The sequence below is a fragment of the Phytophthora cinnamomi genome (genome assembly GCF_018691715.1).
Source record: "Phytophthora cinnamomi strain GKB4 chromosome Unknown Contig126, whole genome shotgun sequence".
NCBI lineage: Eukaryota > Oomycota > Peronosporomycetes > Peronosporales > Peronosporaceae > Phytophthora > Phytophthora cinnamomi.
In genome coordinates this window covers 471184-486958 of record NW_027151059.1, presented here as the reverse complement: position 1 = coordinate 486958, position 15775 = coordinate 471184, and positions in this window count along the sequence as shown.

The following is a 15775-nucleotide window of genomic DNA, read 5'->3' as shown; positions in this document are numbered from 1 at the left end:
TATCATTTTCAAGTGTTCACCATCAACAGTAAAAGAGAAGCGTGAGCAAAACGAAAACAGCGCCATGGATTCAGCTCGGCAATGTGGAAGAGGGAAATAATGCCCTTACAAGAGCGCACTGAGTGTCATATTTACGGAAACAAGTGCGCGCGGTGGAGCTCAGAATTATCCGTGAAAGTTTTGGAGTATCGTTTCGCTGAGCGTGAAAAGCGAGATGAAAATATCTTACTACTTTAGGATGATTTCAGTGGTCATCGGACCACTGAAGTCGAGAATTATGCAGCTTCGATTAATATAGACCTGTTAAAAGTGCCACCACGGTACACGTAGGTCTGCCAACCGGCAGACATATCATGGAATAAGCCACTAAAGGCTCGACTGCGTGAACGATGGATTGAGCGCTTCCGCAACCAACTCGTAGAGTGCCGCGCGGAAGAAGCACGACAGAAACAAAGTCGAGATCGACTTCAGAGCGAAATTAATCGTACACGTAAATAATTAGTTCAGGAGGAGGCGGACATCGAAGTTGCGCGGTTGCGAGCCCTGCTCACTAAAGCACCTTTTAATCTGATACCACCAAGCCGGGTTGATATCGCTGAGTGGATCTCTGCCGTCTGGGAAAACATCTCAAAGGAGGCAATCGTGAGCGGCTTTGCCAAGGTGGGAATTTTGAAGGACACACGCGTGGTTGAAACAACGCCCATCGAGAATATTGAACTTATTGAAAGCTGCATTGTTGAGGAGCTGGAAAAATGCAATTTGGCGGACGGCGAAGTTGGATCGGGCGACGACATTAGCGCAGGTGGAAATACCAGCAGTGATAGTGAAGGCGACAGTAATGCGTAGTTCACCCCTCAGTAAAATCATGATTTGCTTGCATATGTGATTTGCACCTTGTGCTATTGAAGTAGGACTAAGACCATACTGTAGCACTTGTTCGCTCGACTAGGTATCCCCTAAGGCCTCGCAGACAACGGTGGCACCTTCCAAAGGGCCTCAATGCGAGTCGCCGACACTGACGATTTCGCGCCGTTATCTACTATCATTCCATTAGATAATGGCGCGAAATCGGCAGAACCTGTACCGGGACAGCGTCGATGAGCACCCACGGTCGTGTTTGAAGTTGGTGGCGAGTGGAACTCGAAATTTACGCGATATCTTTCGAGGATCGGGAGATATTACGCGATCATAGCATCATAACTCCAGCCAATCACTGTGGTTCGCTTTCAATTATGCTCGAGTGTCTGCCATTATTAGCCAATGAAAATATTTAAGATTTTAATTCCAGAGAGTACCGTTGTTTATGAAGGGGGGCAAAATGCCCCCGTTCACCATCCCCGTACCACAGTGTAGAGGAGACACTATCGGGAGGGAGTACCGTAGTTTGTGAAGGGGGCAAAGTGCCCCCCTTGATGGGAAATTATGCTATTTTTGTATACCAAAGAGATTCAAGCCAATAAGCTCTGTTCACGAAAGGGTTAAAACTATTTTTTAAAAGTGGATTTCTAGTTATGATACATGATCTTAACAACTGAAGTCATAACCAGGGTTTAGTAGCACTGAGCAGATTAGTAGTGGTATGATATTAGTAATATAATCACTACTACTGGTTGTACCATTTTTTTTTAACAATAATCGGTTGCGGGCGCCCCCACAAGAAAGGAACACGTACTTAATCTTGATCGAGACAAAAACCGCATCGATTGAGGTTACGACAGGTAAATGCTCTGCACACGATGCCTCGGACCCCCGCTCGGGTTGCTGACATACGCACTCTATTTCGTGGTGTTCCAGCGCGACCTAGACACTGGCAAAATCAGTTCACGAGTGCGTGCAAGGGCAAACCGACAGTAAAGCGGGATGGAAGCCACCACAGCATATGCGAGTATCACCGCGAGTACCAGAGAAGGAAGATTGCAGAGCGACGCGTGGCCAATGCACCTGTGGTGTAGCAGAAGTACCAGCTCCCCTCTCCCACACCAACAACACCTACGCTCGTCGAGCGTAGGCTTGTCGGGTGATCCGAAGATCGCCCCGTCCGTTTACAGCGGTGTAGTGGCTTCTTTCCAGACACCTGCCAAGCCCTTCCGGGAGCCGTGCCACGAGCACACAGCACGCTCCCCTTACTTCGCCGATCTCGTCTTCCCCTTCTCCTTCTCCTCCTTGAACCCGTGCCCTCAACCAAAGGATGGACGGCGGCTTTCGTCTTGACGGGCCGTGAGTGCAAAGCCGCACCGACCTTAATTCGTTGGCGGGCCGAAAACCTGCGCTCGTACGCTCGACGAGCTCCACGCCCTGGGTGCAGATGTCCAAAATTCGTCGCACTCACACACGCTTCTTGGACTTGCCGGGTGGCTGAGATCACTTCCGTCACTTCGATAAGCCGATCTCAGCGGTGGGCATGATCTAGTCCTACGGGGACGGTCGTACCTCAAAGAGTCGCCACGTGCCGCTTGTGTTCGACCCCGAAAATTCCACACTGTATTTCTGTTTGCTTTGTTGGGCTCAATAGTAACGGGGTTACACGTACAAGTGGCTTGTAGCCACTTGTGAATTAACAGATAGGATATCTGTTAAAGTTCAGATACTTCCTCACCTTGGTGTATGCCACACCAATGGATACATTGAAGTGGGCCACCGCAATGAGTGGTCCACACCTACCCAAATATCCTATTGGTAGAAAGCAGCATCTTTCTACCAATCAGAGACATGCATATTAGCGGGGCTCTGACAGCCAGCCGCTGCCAACCCCTTTCATAGATGATAAACATTTTTAGCAGATTTAGGAGGAAGATCAATTTACAAACAATACAGTTCTCATTTTACCAAATCGAAGTCACATGGAGTCTTATCTAAGTTAAATTATATTTGTGTTTTCAAATATAATTAACTCAAGTAAGTACTAAGTACTTACGCTTCCTCATACACGTAGCGCAACGTGTAAGCTAAAGTAGTGAGTCAAGTTAGACCCATTACACCTGGTAGCACTTTGTAGTCCGTCCAACGACCGACTGCTTGACGTTCGTACGAGGTGTACGAACGCGGAGCCGAGAACCACATGAGCACAGAGGTGCCCATGGAGAGCTCCAACACGCCTGCAACGCATGTTGCACGCGCTGACTGCCTCCACCTGTCTGACCCAGAGTGGGAAGCCCTCCAACGACTGTCAACAGTCATTGGAGAAGCGGCGATAGCCACGATGCTGAGTACGCTATCGCCGACGGAGCAACATGGTGTTGTTCTGGGATTCATCATGACGGAGCAGCGTGATGCTGCTTCCTCAGTGACGGCGTCGTCAGGGACGACACCGCGTGCTCAATCATTGAAATTGAGCGTAAGCAATTATGTGGGAAGCGAGGGCGAGCCTCCCCTCCGGTGGCTTGTCGAGCTCGACACAGCCATAGCGGCACGACGCATCGTCGACCCGCTGTCGAAGGTCGCGTTCGCCATGTCTTGCCTTGGCGGACGCGCAAGGGGTTGGGCGTATGGGCGCCGACTCTCCGATCCTACGTGCTTCAGCACGTACGAGGTATTCAAAGAGGAGCTCAGACATCCTACGTGCTTCAGCACGTATGAAGTGTTCAAAGAGGAGCTCAGACAAGCGTTTGAGCCCCCGCAAAACGAGTTTCGGTCGAGGACGGAGTTCCTCGACCTACAGCAGGTTAAGCATGACGTCCATGATTACGCGCAGCGTGCACGGTACTTGGTCTCAAATATCGTGACCAATCCAATTGACGAGGCGACTAAGGTCGTCACGTTCATGAAGGGACTTAGAGATGGGCACGTGAAGACCTATCTCTTCCGAGAGTACCCGAGTACTCTCGAAGCTGCAATCACCCTTGCCATGCAAGAAGAGTTTAGCCTGCGGCAGGCTAAACTCCATGCAAATGTACCGAGGCCGCAACCGCGCCCGGTAGTGAGAACGGGAGGTCCAGAACCAATGGACCTCTCGAACGCAACAACTGCTGGTTACCAGCAGCAGGGAGGTAACGTGCGATGCTTCCGTTGCGGAAGGATCGGTCACTTTGCACAGGAGTGCACAGCTCCCATGCCCCATGGAGGTGGCCGTCGTGGCGATGCTAGGCATCACCGCGGACCAACAAAAAAACGCGAACATCCAGTAGGCGCGGGGCGCCCTACGGGTAATGCAGTCACGCGTGCCGACATCGGGCACGCGACACTGAGGACTGCAGCCCCCAGTGAGACTAGCTCTCGCTGCAAGAAACAAGATGACAGGCCGAACCTAGTCATCTTGAAGGTTTACTCGAAGAGAGCGAGTGACTCTCTTCGAGCTTTGGTAGATTCGGGCGCGTCGAACAACTTTGTTCGACTACGAAGCCTGTCGAGACTTGACTTCGAGGAGGTAAATGTACCTCGAAGTCTTCTGGAGGTACGACTGGCAACAGGTGCCATCGTGAAGACCGAGAAGCGCGTCGTGAACGTGCGCTTCTCGTACAAACAACGAATGTTTGTCGAACGCTTTATCGTCCTGGACCTGGACGATAAATTCGACGTAGTAATGGGCATGCCGTGGTTTGCACGGCATGATCCGGTGCTAGACTGGAAGAAGCGCACGCTCGTGCGCTTCGGACGCGACAGCGGAACAGAGAGCGATGGCCCTGTTACCGCAGCGCACGCACCAGCAGGTGCGCGCGGCTCACCAGTCGAGACAGCGCTTAATGCCGCTGTCCCGGAGTGTCCAAGGGGTGCGCGATGATGCGCACAAGTGGGATCCACGTCGGCGGTGCTGCCGACGTCGGAAGATGAGGATGTGTCGGTTCCGGGAACCAACACTCGCGTTCAAGTACGCATGGGACTGTCCCTGACCCGAAGAGGTCAGGTCGACAACGACGCGTCAGCTCCGGGAGCCGACGCACCCTCGGTCATGAGGGACTCCGCCAATGAATGGCGTCGAGGTGACGAAGGCGTGTCAACTCCGGGAGTTGACACTGCAAACAGTGCGGACGATTGCAAACGTCCTGCACTGACGCAATTTGCATGCTGTCGTGCAGCCCGGCTGCACGACAAAGCGCCATGCGATCAAGCCGGGCTTGATATCGCGCGCCCGCAGACAGGGTCTGCCGGCGAAAAAACACATTACCGTGCAGCCGGGCTGCACGATGGAAAATGCGGTCAAGCCGGGCTTGATACCGCGCGCCCGCGGACAGGGTCCGCCGGCGAACAACTGTCCACGGCCGGGCCTGGACCAGAAAAGAAACTGTGCGGAGCCGGGCTCCGCACAACAAGAAGACGGCGCAAACGGAGAACGCTGCGCAAGTCTCGGTCCGGGACCGAGACGCAACAAGAGCAGTCTGCTGGGCAGACTGAGGCGGTGACGCCGGATGTCGAGACGCTAAGCGTCTTGACGCGCACCGATACTGGATTCCAGTATCGTGAGATGGAACTCGCTAATCCTCCGACGACGGCGTCGGAGTTGAGTTCGCTTCCAGCCATGAGCTGGAAGCGCTTCACGCGCGACTTGCACGATGGACGCATCGAGCAGGTCTGCGTTCTTTCGAACAGCGAAAGAAGGGAGAGCGAGAGCGAAGAGCTGAGGCAGCTCTTCATTGGAAGTACCACTGAGAGTGAAGACACTCTCAGTGCGAAGACGAAGCGAGAGCGCTTCGAGGAACAAGGTTGGGACTCGTTAAAGTCGAGTCCCTATTACGAATTGTTGAGGGAGTACAAAGACGTACTCCCGGAAGAGATTCCTGCGGAGTTTCCGCAGGACAAGGGCATTCAGCACGAAATTGATCTCGTGCCGGGCACGAAATACTGTGTTACGCGGCAGTGGCCACTGCCGCGAGAACAAGTAAAAGCGATCGACGACTTCTTTGAAAGTTGTCGCAAAGCAGGACAAGTGCGGGAATCAAAGTCCCCGCACAGTGCTCCGACGTTCTGTGTCAAAAGCCACAGGGCGGATGGTGCATCGTTCATGCGTATAACAAGCTGAACGATGCGACGGTACCGGCGCAGACGCCGATACCGCGAAAACATGTTATCATCGATTCGATGGCCGGGAGCACCGTTTACAGTGATCTCGACTTGCGAGACGGATTCTATCAGATCCTAATGCGTGAGAGCGACATCCCTCTCACGGCAGTGAGCACGCCAAGCGGCATGCTCTGGGAATGGCTAGTAATGCCACAGGGGCTTAAGAACGCCCCTGCGACCTTCAACAGGTGCGTGACGCACTTGTTGCGCTCGGTGCGCGATTTCGCACCGAACTACTTCGATGATGTATTCATCCACAGCCATGCTGTGGACGAGAAGACCGACGTAGAGATGCACCGGGTGCATCTCCGGAAGCTACTTGAGCTTATGCGAAAACATAAGCTCTACGCGAACCTGAAGAAGTGTATCTTCGGGGCAAGCGAGATACCCGTCCTCGGGTGTCTCGTAGGGAAAAATCGTGTTCGCCCTGACCCGGAAAAAGTCAGAGTGATCAATGAATGGCCAACGCCTTCAAGTGTCAAGGAACTGAGGCAGTTTGTTGGCTTGGCCACGTACTTGTGCCAGTACGTGGAGGATTACGCGGGCAAGATCCGCCCGCTGTCACAGCTTCTTAAGAACGAAGCTGTGTGGAAGTGGATAACCGATTGCCAAAACGCATTCGATGCAGTCAAGCGGGGCTTGACTGAGGCGCCGATCTTGGCGGTGGCTGACCAAGATCGTCCATTTCCCGTTGTGTGCGACGCATCCGACTTCGCGATCGGATGCGCGTTGATGCAGCACGATCACGAGGGCCGTGATCGTGTCGTCTACTACCAATCGCGTCAGCTGAAGCCAGCTGAGCGCAACTATCCGGTGGATGACAAGGAACTCCTTGCCATGAAATACGCACTCGCAAAGTTCCGAGTGTACTTGCTTGGGAGTAGACCGTTTGTGGTCTACACCGACCATGCATCACTGCGCACTGCAGTGAAGTCACCACACATATCACAAAGAATGGCGAGATGGCTCTCATTCTTTGTGGAGTATAACTTTCGGGTCGAATACAAACCCGGAAGATTGAATGTAGTGGCCGACGCGTTATCACGTCGGCCGGACTACGCAGAAACTGCTGACGTCAATGCCACTGACGTCATGCGATCGAGCACACCCACGCCGTCTCTGCTGGACGACGTGAAGGCCGCGTACGCACACGACGCGGACGCGAAACTCTTGCTAGCCTATGGCACAGCGCCTTCTGACAAGTCCCGTCAGAAGCTGCCCAAGCACCTTCGAGCGCGTGCACACCGCTTTCGTGTGCACGACGGATTACTGCTTTACAATGCAGTCGACGACAACGCAGATCGCGTTGTCGTGCCAAATGACCATGACCTGCGACTCAGGATCATGTACGAGTATCATGATGCCCCGACTGCGGGACATCTCGGACGTGAGAAGACATACGTTCTTCTCACGCGTGACTTCTACTGGCACCACCAGTATAAGTGGGTGCGCAAGTACGTCCGTGCTTGCGAGGTATGCCAACACGTAAAGCCTGCGCCATTCGCGCAGGCTCCGCTACAATCACTACCGACTCGGTCGGAGTGTTGGAAGTTCCTATCTTTGGACTTCATCTTTGGTCTTCCCCCGGACAGCGGAGGGAATACCGGTGTTGTGGTCTTCGTCGACCGCTTCAGCAAGATGGTACATCTTGCTGCGGTGCCGGCAGAAGTGACCGCGAAACAGACGGCCCGTCTGTTCGTCAACATGGTGTTCAAACACCATGGCATGCCGACCGACATCGTGTCGGAAAGAGACCCGCACTTCACAGCGCACCTGTGGCAAGAAGTGTTTACACTTCTTGGGAGCCAGCTTTCCATGTCGACTGCGGATCATCCGCAGACGGACGGTCAAACCGAGCGCGTGAATCGCGTGCTCGTCGATATGTTGAAGAGCTACGCTCACTCGTTCCAATACTGGAGCGAGTGTTTGTCGATGGCGGAATTCATCATCAACAACTCGGTGCATGCCTAGACCGGGCATACACCGTTTTATGTGAATGCCATGCGGCATCCCCGTCTGCCGAGTTTACTCGGAGTGATGGCTCCCACTTTAAGTGGGGGAGGATCTACGACTGCAATACAGCAGCCGAAGAAAACCGCCGACACTTGCACAGTGTCAGCGGCAACAGCGAAGAAAACGCATGAGTCTGCGCAGGGCACAGACTCCTCCACCAACAAGGCCAACGACCACGGGTTTGCGCCGGGCGCAAACACCGCGAAGAACCACGCAGAGGCAGGGCCTCTAGCGGAGAGCGAGCTGAATGACTTCAGCTAGGATGCAATCAGTTTCATCACCAAAAAACAAGCTGTAATTCGGTTTGTCCAAGACACAATAGCAGCTTCTGTTGATCAACAGAAGCTGAACGCAGACAATGTGGGCAGAGGCAACACAAATGAATTCAAAGCTGGTTCATTAGTTTTGTTAGCTACGCAAAACCTGCTTAAACATGCGGTTTCGGATTTCGGAGCAAGCAAGCTTGCTCCGCGCTTCATCGGGCCGTTCACTGTGTTGGCACGGCACGGCAACGCATACACGCTAGACATACCGTCTAGCATGCGCCTCCATCCGACCTTTTACGTCGGACGGCTGAAGCCATACCTGCAGCACGAGCCATCTAGCTCGGCTGACCCGAAGCCTCGGCAGGAGCCGAGGCAGAAGCGGAGGACTTGGCCTCGGCGACGAGCAGCCTCTCCTCCAGCGCGCGGACGCGCTGGAGCAACCCCTTCATCCGGGTCCCCAGCTCGACCTGGATATTCGAGGCGGTCTGCGAGACCGCCGCGACTTGGGCCTTCTGGTTCGCCGGCTCCTGCTTCAGGGCGGCGAACTCAGCGCCCTGCAGACGCTCCACGGTGGTCACCCGGTCGTGGAGAGGCGCATACTGATCAATCCGGGGCTGATCATACCCGGGGCGTGTTCCCACCCCCACCACCGCCGATCCGTGACGCCCGCGGCTCAACCCGCTGGATTGTTGAGCGGATTGTTGACCATAGTATCCCGAAAACGAACCCTCAAGGGGCTCGTTTTCGTATTCGTTGGAGAGGATTTCCTCCCCATCAAGATACATGGGAGCCACGGAACGTCTTGCTGGAGGACGTTCCGGAAATGGTGAGGGCGTACGAGGAGCAGTACGCGCTGGCGCAGCGGAAGTAGTGCGAGCGCTGCGGTCATCACCAGCGCCCAAACCCTCACGTGCTAAGAATTTACCACGGAGCTCTTTGAGACTCTCGGGCACACGGAACGACGTGTACCCGTTCAGGTCGCGGTCGCTCAAGCGGACCGCACGTGGGAAGCACTTCGTGCACTGAAAGCCCTCGGGCACAGCGCACGACACATTAGCCTCCTCCGCAGCAACGTGGAGCTGATCCAACTTCCACGCTTCGAGTACGTCTCGAAGCGATCACGCGCTTGCTTAATCCGATCACGGTAAGAACCCGGCTTCTTGTTGAAGTTTTCAACAAAAGCGTTCCAACTTTGACAAAGTGCCTGCCACTCGGGCACTTTGCTGCGAGAAGAGGTCTTCTTGCTTTGAAACCATCGGAGCTCATGAAATAGTCCGATGTAATAATCGCGCCTTTGATGCGTTTCCGCATCAAAGTGCAGCTCGGCAGCCACAGCGTCATCTTTGATGGCGCTGCATACGTACAGCGGCACCTCATTCGGAGGTACCGAGTTCCCATACCGGTCCGTAATCTCGGACGCGGACGGCATCCATGGATCGCGCGCTGCACCTGCAGCGCGCGGAGAGCCTTGAGCTTTGACATCACGCGCTGCAGCAGCACTGAGAGCCCCAGCGGAAGCGAGTGGGGTATCGCTCTCAGTACGCTAACGCTTCGAACTCGAAGCGTCCGATTCGTCCCCTTCACGCGGGCGAACGTTCTTGGCATGAGGGTCGAGCGATTCGCTCGACACTGAGTCTTTGCGCTTTGAGGGCGAGTCCTCCTCGCCCTCCATATCTTCATCGTCGTCGTCGAGGTCGACGACGTCGCCATACTTCGCCTTTTGGCGTTCGAAGTAGTCGTCGATGGAGAGATGACTCCCCACCGACTTTGAAGTCTTCTTCTCTTGAGGCGCGTTCATCGTTGAATGAGCGCGGATTTCTTCTCCACACGCGGAGAATTGACGAATGGTCAATTCCGAAGATTGACGTGCGGAGACCCTGCGCGTCTAACCTTAAGGGGGGATGGTGTAACGGGGTTACACGTACAAGTGGCTACAAGCCACTTGTGAATTAACAGATAGGATATCTGTTAAAGTTTTAGATACTTCCTCACCTTGGTGTATGCCACACCAATGGATACATTGAAGTGGGCCACCGCAATGAGTGGTCCACACCTACCCAAAGATCCTATTGGTAGAAAGTAGCATCTTTCTACCAATCAGAGACATGCATATTGGCGGGGCTCTGACAGCCAGCCGCTGCCAACCCCTTTCATAGATGATAAACATTTTTAGCAGATTTAGGAGGAAGATCAACTTACAAACAATACAGTTCTCATTTTACCTCAAACTAGCTACTTGGAGTCTAATCTGATTTAAATTATATTTGTGTATTCAAATATAATTAACCTAAGTAATTACAAAGTACTTACGCTTCCTCATACACGTAGCGCGACGTGTAAGTAAAGTAGTGAGTCAAGTTAGACCCACTACAAAGGCGTCCAAGTCTAAACAGAAGCCTCGGGTCAAGCAGGAGGAAGGCCCCCCTCCCCATCACACCGAAGTAAAGGTTTGGTGGCTCGCGCTGCGCAATCGATCCTTGGAATCTCGCGAGTCGGGGTCGATGAAGCGTCTCCGAAGCTTGCCATTGTTCCACAAGGCCTCCCTCGGTGGTGCTGGGACTAGATCCTAGGTGCTTGTGTTCCCGTTGCAGTTTCCGAGAAGACTGACGATGGTGAGCGAATTCGGCCGACGCCATGTTCGATCGACGGGTTGACAGCGTTCACCAATTTCGACGACCCCAAGCATCCTTGGGGCGTGGTCTTTCGCCGGCTTCCCAATAGCATGATCTTTGTTGACGATGCTGTATTGGAGATCTGTCCTTCCGTGGAGAAGGGCAAGCGGTCAAAGAATCCAAGCTAGCTTTTGGAGTCGCTAAGTCTCGGCCTCTGTGGACCGCGTGGTGTTGTTCGCTGGGACCTGTTTTTGGCTCTCTGTACATTGGATTATTGAATCCAGCATTAACGTCTGGCTCACCGACGCCTACTTGGCCTCTAAACACCCCGACAAGATCGACGAGAAGTTCATGGAATTATGGCTGCAATTAAAGCAGTGCCTCCATGACCGTAAGCAGCGTTCCGACCTTCTACGTTTGGCGATGACAGAGCTCGGCGATGCTATTGTGGAGGCCGTAAATCACAAGATCGACGAACAGCCGGCTCCTTTACTGGGTACGGAGGTGTGTTTCGATCTTTCCATCCCATTCTGCCCTCCAGCTAAGCTTCCGTGGTTCCCGAAGTCGGCCAATTGGATCGCCGAGGTTGCCAAGATTGACGCCACGTGCCTTGGCGTAACTGGTGGCTTAACACGCCTGGGCGACACTCGTACAGCACCATTTTCTGCCCAGCGCACTCTGAATTTTTACTATTTGTCCCGGAGGGAGCGACGCCGGACATCGTCCGCAGGATGGCCGAAGATGAGGCGTTGGTCGACGAGCCTGAGTCATCGACTCTACACCCGGTGACCGAAAATCAACTAAATCGCCCAGGTCAAGCTTCGTTCGTTCCGCCGAACGTCGTTCACTCCGCTTAATTTCTCGTTCTTCGCGGGGCTGTGTGCTTCTTCGAGCATCAAGAATTTAGACGTAGCCGTAGTTGGACGTTCATTTCTTTTCGTAGTGTTGCTTTCTATTCTGCACCTCGGCATTTTCCATATCAATCAAATTCAAATCAACTTGTGCAGTAGTTGGTACTGTCGTGATACACTCGACCTGTACCCACTCTCACCGAGGTCAATATGTGGTACAGTAGCTCAAATCCTTCGTTCGACGGTCTGTACCCATCATCGAAGGATTCCTGACGCAATTGCTCACTTTTGTCGGCAACTTGAGTAATTTGAAAACGGTTCTCGCGCTTGCGCTGGAGGAGATAGTCAACTAGCAGTCCCCTGCATGGTAATTGCGATACTGGTTCCCAAGTCGGCTCGTCGTAGCTTGGCATTCGCGCTAGGCGCGTTCGGTGCCCGTCGAAATTGGTCATCGGTCGTCGAGTATTGCTTCGACGACATACTTATCGTCCACTGGCCTTCGGCTCCTAGCTGTCTTCAGGCAGCAGTTCGTCATCGAAGTCGAACCTCTCATCTTCGTCGAGCCCTTCGACGAGTTCTGCGGTTGGTCGGCGATTATCATCGTTCACAGTCTTCAGTCTGGGCACGTGCACCACAGGATAGAATCGGTAAACGGTTGTCAGACCGATCGAGCTCATAAGCAAACTCCTCCACCTTCCGCTTGATGCGGAAAGGTCCATGCCATCGGTGAGCAAGATTTTGACCAGACCGGGTTTCACACGTTCCATAAACAACCACACTCGACTTCCTGATTGGAACAATGAGTGACGAGTGGGTTCGCTCGCTGACTCGCCTCCCTTGCAGCGTGGTACCACTAGTCGTTCCGTCCTGCTCAGAGCCTCATTGTGCTCCATCGCTCGCCGAGCCTTCTCCGTTGCTTGTTAGTGTTTTGCCACGGACAGTGCGATCTCGTGCTGTCGGCTAGCCTCGCGTCTCCATGCTACTGCATCGCTCTTGTCACCGTCGCCGAGTCTCAGCCAACTTGCCACTGGCTTCAGCATCAATTGAGCGTCCCAGCCGTGGACGAGGTAGAATGGTGTCTTTATCCTTGTTGTACCCATCGAATTATTAATCGCGTACACCATCTTCTCGACGATGTCGTCCCAGTCGTGCTGGAGCGGACCTCCACGTACACATTTACTGCTTGGATGATCGATTTTGCCGAGCGTCCTTGCTGTCCGTTTGCTTGGGGTCGATAGCTGAGTGTCGCTCGCGACCTCGACTTGATTAACTCGAGGAATGCCTTGAAGGTCTCGCTCATGAACCTCGGATCGCGGTCATATCGGATCGTCGAAGGAGTACCAGATCGTCGAAACACGCATTCTTCGAAGATGTCCGCGACGTATTGTGCCTACGTGCTGCTCATGGCCTTGGCGATCACGTACTCAGTGAAAGAGCACTGGAATAGCAGCAGCGATGTGTTACCTCGCCGATTTGCTGGTGCTGCAATCTGCCAGGCACGGACATGACGCGCTACTGTTGCGTAGAGTCCAATCCAGTTGTAGTCTCTCTTGACCCGGTGAAACGTGCGCGCGATTCCTTGGTGGCATCCCTCGGTCGAGTCGTGGAACTCTGCAAAACCTCGGCAATATAGTCGTCGGTTCCACCAACCTTAGCTGACCTTCTGTGGCGCCAGTCTCGTCGAGCTTGCGTCCTTTTCCCACATAGTGCAACACATCCTCTTCGTCTAGGACAAACTGATAGGCCAGACACTCAGCGTCGCCAGCCTTCACCCGATTCTCCAGTCGGCTGGCGTCTCCGTGTGCGCGTCGACCACTCCTCGGAGGCCTTCCACCTCTTCGAGGTAGCGAACCTCCAGGACGCGCAGGCCCTTGATCTCCGTCTTAGGCTGCTCGAACTCCGCGCACGCCTGCTTAAGGAAGGTCAGAGCATCCCCGTGCGAGTGTAACGCTCTCCTCATTGCGATAGCAGTAGCGCGCGTGGACTCGGTGGCGTGCAGTTGTCCCCGCATCACGTCCATGTCCAGCATCACGTCGCCGTGCACGCTCATGTCGGGAGTGGTCACCGCTGCTACGTCATCCAGCGAGTGAGCGGCGGCAAGCGGCAATCAATGTGACGATTCCCGCGGATGTTAGGTCCTGGTGCAGACGGACGGTGAGTCGTCCGGGAGATTCTAACCGAGGATCCAGCACTGCTATCACGCGCTCCGACGACTCATCGCAAGCCTCCATGACGAGCTGCTCGAAAGAATGACACGATACGGCATCGCCAGAAGCCTGTGAGTCGTCGGTGGCGGGTGGACCAGTACCCACATTCGAAGCGGAACACGCAGTCCCAGCAGGCGACAACTGACTTGCACCTGCGGCGCCGGCGGCATCTCCGACGGAAATACCAATAGATGGAACAGCCTGCAAGCCCAAAGAGGAAGACAACGACAGTGATCATGAGCACAAGAAGCTGAATTCAGTGAAGCGAGTCGACGGGGCGTACCAGAGAAGCATCCCAAATGGCAGTCGGTCACGCAGACAAGCCTAGCAGACGTCGCCAGTGAAGCTTGGCTTGTGGGTCACCACCAGCAGGTGAATTCAACCCAGTAGACGACAAACTAACCTGCAACGCCACAGCAAGAACATGCCAGCGTTAGCACTCCACGCGGGAACGGCCAGAGCAGAAAGTGACGACGACATACCGTGGACGAGCTGCCGGACGACTCTGCAACGCTGCCGCCTCCAGACGCCGCTGACTAAAAGCGCCTGGAGCAGTAGAACACGTCCCAGCGGATACTAGCGCGCTCTACGAGCCGGACTAAGGCTGGAGGGAAGACAGCAAGACCACCGTCAGCAATGGATACGAGACGTGAGAAGACGAGAGCCATTTTACCGAGTTCGACGACCGAGGGAGACCACGACGCTTGAACGCGGAGTCCAAGGCAGCCCGAGCAGCGCGCGAGTCACCGGCCATGACGACAAGAACACCCCGACGCTCACCAGCACGCGGCTCGCATCACGGTGGGGGCAGTTGTGGTATCGAGAAATGAAGCCGATACAAGATTCGAGGCGCCGGCGCTGACTGGCAAGTCACAACCCATCGCCAGTCATTGGACTAAACTCCCCGATCGCTGATTGGCCTAAATAGGCCGGTGACGATGACTCGTCGACGGTCCCAAGTCAAGAGCGGGCGGTTGCAGCTCGCTAAGTACGGTGCGAACCTACTGGCAAGATCCGAACCTATGAGTCATCGGCGCCTGTCCCGAGTCGTCGGTGGCGTTTCAGCGGCCGTTTGAGTCGTCGGTAACGCCGTCACGTCGCAGAGAAAGCGCCGAAGAGTCGTGAGTTACAAATGGCGGTCCAAAAACGGACGCGTTTATACTTGATATTTGTATTGATCGATAGGAAACTTAAGGGAAGACAAGATAAGCCTTCGGGCAACAATAACAGAACAGCTTTTCCTCCCAACCACGCAAGGGCGACACCGGTGCCTGCAGTGAACGACCTGCAGCTCAAGGTAAACCTGGTATGTAGGATTATGACTGTCGGTGGGCACATCTACTAGTGTAGCGTGTGTTCATCCCTGGCAGGACCAAGAGTTAGTGGCGGTGTATTGGTAGCGACGAGTCGTCACCAGGAACTGGAGGAGGGAGAGCGCACTCCATTTATTTCTTCCCGCCGGAGTATAGCTCCGGCACCCTCGTATCACGCCGTAAAAGGCCGGAACCCTTCCTTCTGAGGGCCTGCGAGGTATATTTTGGGTGTGAGAGCGTGCTAGCCTTTGCTCGTGGCTAGTGACGCTGAGTCTTCCGTCGGTCGACTAGCAGAAGCTCGGTACACAGGGGAAGCATCAACCCGGTGCAAGGGAAAGTTCCTGGGCCTTCAGGTTCTAACTCTAACAAGCCCATTGAGTCTTCGGTGACTTGGTGGGTGTTGTTGGTGGGGAAAGTGTGCCTTATATAAATTAGCGTGTGTTCCTACACGACAAGGGCGTGTAGCCAGCGACGGCTCGGTTGGACGACTGTACGGCATGGACGACTCCGGAGGGACGT